Source organism: Chinchilla lanigera, unplaced genomic scaffold (genome assembly GCF_000276665.1).
Source record: "Chinchilla lanigera isolate Chin_1 unplaced genomic scaffold, ChiLan1.0 scaffold00081, whole genome shotgun sequence".
Lineage (NCBI taxonomy): Eukaryota > Metazoa > Chordata > Mammalia > Rodentia > Chinchillidae > Chinchilla > Chinchilla lanigera.
This window is the reverse complement of record NW_004955482.1, coordinates 1,272,801-1,276,356: the sequence shown is the minus strand read 5'-3', so window position 1 is coordinate 1,276,356 and position 3,556 is coordinate 1,272,801. Positions and strand designations below refer to the sequence as shown.

The window sequence follows — 3,556 nt, the reverse complement described above, 5'->3', positions numbered from 1 at the left end:
GCAGACCGCACCTGCCGGCTACTCTGCCCTTGCCCTGGGCTGGGCCCGGGATCCCAGCGCCCCGCTCTGCCCAGCCCGGGTCCCACCCCACCCTGCATGAGCACCGCAGCTGCCCTGTTCCGGCCTCTGATCCTGATGCCCGGCTCCGCGTGTGGCCGTAAGGCCGAGCCCGCTGAACAAGCACCCACTGGGACGCGGCCGATTCCCCCACAGCGAGGCCTTCCGAACCCTGTCCAGGGTGTGCTGAGCAGCACGGCTGCTGGGGACACTGCAGGGGACGCTGGGCGGGGTCAGGGCCGAGGCCAAGGCTGGGGGCAGCGAGGCAGCCCCTCCTCCCTCTCCCTGCAGAAAGCCGGGATTGGCAGGGCAGGCGTATTCCATTCACAGCCACAAGGAGGAGTAACTCTTAATGGAACAGTTTGCTAATGGATCACTCAACACGCAGGGCACGCTGAGCTCCCACGGAACCCCGTGCGCTGTACCACCTTCCAGCCCGCACTGAAACGTCACCCAGAGGCACACGCGGTGATGTCGGTGCTCACCACACCCAGCTGCGTGGGGGTCAGCTCCTCGGGCAGCTCGTGGCCCCTGCCGTTCAGTGGGCCTGCCGGAGTGTCCCAGCGCCGGGGAGCAGTCGCTGCATCTCCGTCACATCCTGGAGGAAGCCGTGCCCGAGGCTGCATGGTCACTCCCACCCACACACGGACACACCGGGCCGGTGGCACAGGGGCAGAGGTGCCCAGGGCCCCGCTGCCTGCCTCCCATCTCCACCGACCCAGGCTTCCGGCCGCACCAGGCCAGCTGAGTTCCCGGAGACAGTGAGAAGCCGCTCAAGGTGCTGCTCGGTACTGTTACTGAATTACTGAATGTGTCAGGGCTGTGGCCAGGAAGGAAAAGGCGCAGAGGAAGCAACAGACTGAAGTGCGCGTGCAGGGGCTCTGCGCAGGAAAGGACTTTCTCCAGGGTCATCTGACTCTTCCATCTAAATTTCTGGTTTTTTTCAGCCGGGCGTGGTGGCCCAGGGCTGTAATCCCAGCACTCGGGAGGCTGAGGCAGGAGGATCATTGCAAGTTCAAGACCAGCCTGGGCTACAAAGTGAGCTCCAGGCCAGCGTGAACTGCATAGTGAGACCCTGTCTCAAAAAGACAAATAAATAAATAAATAAAATAAAAGTGTGGTTTTTGAACACCACTTGCTAACATGGTTTGAGTTCAGGAAGGGCTAAAGAACTAAGGGGATGCTACCTACAGAGAACTCTCCAAGGAGGTTACGGAAAGTGGAGGGATGACAGACAGCTCAGGAACCCGAGGGGAGGATCTCCCACGGATGACCCGAAAATGTCACAAAAATTCAAACAAGTGACTTCAGGATGGAGCCCAAATGCAGGGAAATAGCAAGGAATTAGTAAGCTCCAGAATTCAGGGGGCCCCTAATAAGGACCCCAACACCTGAGACACAGACAACAGATGCTTGCAACCGCAATAAACAAAACAGAACTTTGAGCTGGGTGTGGCGGCACAAGCCTATAATCCTAGCTACTGGGAAGGCTGAGGCAGAAGGAAAAAAAAAAAACCAGGACCGTAGCTCAGCACTCCCTGGGTTCACTCACCAGCACCAAAAAAGAATACTAATTTTATGAAAAACATCTAGAATTATCAATCTGCATTATTCTGTGTAACAGCCACAAGGAGGGGTAACTGTCTTAATGGAACAGTTTGCTAATGGATCAGCAAAACATCCTCCCCCTCCAAAAACAACGAGGTAGAACAGGTTTCTCTTTCGTTCCTCTGGACACACTTTTAATGTTAGCACAGGACATCTGGAGACATGATGAAAGTAGTGAGTCGATCTGTAACCTGCTTTGTTTCCGGCTGCATCCCGGAGACACGGGCCAGGACACGACACCCACACGCACGTGGGCGCGGCCACCATCCCTCACTCGGGCACACACAGGAACTGACCAGGCAGGCAAGCGCTGGGCAGGCACCAGGGCGGCCCAGAGATCAGCGGGCAAGGTACTCAGGCCAAGCACGGGTGACAGCCCCGTGTGTCACACGCACACGGACTCTGAAGATGGAGCTGCGTGCCGCCTGGCGGGACGGGATCCCAACCTTCGCGCAGCCTCCGGGGTACAGAACTCAGTCTCCACTGCCTGGCGTCCTGTGGGCTTGGAGCTTGGACCCAGTACATCCTCGTGACCTGCAAGCAGCGCTGAGAGCCTGCGACACCGACAGCCACGACCTACGCCACGCCACGGGCCGAGTCACCTCCTGGCGCAGTTTACGAGCCTGAAAACACTTTCTATACTCAAGGCATTAACAAGCAGTAAAAGTGTTTAAGCACTGCACATTCTTACACACTTTGAGAAATTTTTTTCTCATGTTTTTGTTTGTTTGGTTTTGAGACAGGGTCTTGCTATGTAGTTTAGGCTGGGCTTAACTCACTATGTAGCCCAAGGTGGCCTCAAATTCATGGTGATCTGTCTGCCTCTGCCGCCCGCAAGCTGGGACTGCAAGCACGTGACACGACGTCTGGCTGGGAATGAGATTTTAGTCCGCAGAGTATCAGACACACAAGAGCACTGAGAAGACCTGCCCGGCAGTTTGAGTTCATGAGGGTTCCTTCCCAGGGATGCTGCCAGGCAAGTGCAATGTCCTGAGCTGATTCCTATTCCTCCCCCAAAATAGTGTTTCAAAGGCTGGGTGTAGTGGCGAATGCCTGTAATCCCAGCACTCAGGAGGCTGAGGCAGGAGGATCGCTACAAGTTCAAGGCCAGCCTAGGCTACAAAGTGAGTTCAAGACCAGCCTGAACTGCATAGTGAAGCCCTAGATTTTTAAAAAATTCCTTAATGTCCAGGAATAACTTCCTCAAGTTTAGAGACTGCTCACTCACTTTCCACCACCATCTCAGACTTAGACTTTGTCGGTGTAAACAGAGAAACACCTCCTCTTCCCGGCAGCACTAGGGAGGAACCCAGAGCCTTCTCCCTGGGCTGCAGCCCCAGCCTTTATATTCTGAGACAGGGTCCTGCCAATCCCTAAGAGCTCCAGGCTTCACTCCCAGCTACAAACTTTATTTTTAAAGAAGGAGGAAGAGACCATGGTCTTTACGGTCGGTAACTGATTATTTATTATCTTGGAGAAGGGAAAAGGTGGGGATGGGCTAACTTCGGAGGAGCCCGGCCTTCCTCGGTCAGCGTCAACAGAAGGCCCGGAGGGGGCACGGGCCACAGCCAGCCTCTCCCGGGGCGGTGAACTCCAAGCCCAGCCGGGCGCGTGGGCGTTCGGGGTGCTGCCCAGGCCCCTCCCAAGCCAGCACTTAACATACAGAACGGAGTAAGTATGTTAATATATTAAACGATTAATTTACAAACATTAAAATTATAGATATTGTACAAAACAGCTGTGGCAATAAAAATTACTTCCGCAAGCAAGACATAAACACGAGTGACACGGAATACACATAATGCAAACGTCTCTTAATCAGCATGTGTCAGCTGGGGGAGCTTCAGCCTGACCGAGCTCACAGCGTCAGGGCGCGGCGTCCCGGCCGGCA

General features: G+C 55.3%; 1 protein-coding gene across 1 annotated transcript in view; it reads right to left on the bottom strand.

Annotated features, from left to right (window-relative positions):
- Nucleotides 1-3,106: 3,106 nt before the first annotated feature.
- The window catches only part of Stx2 (syntaxin 2), a gene marked incomplete at its 5' end in the record, with an annotated part of 23,279 nt that continues 22,829 nt past the window's right edge, over nt 3,107-3,556 (bottom strand). The window contains 1 exon segment of the mRNA XM_013503733.1: nt 3,107-3,556.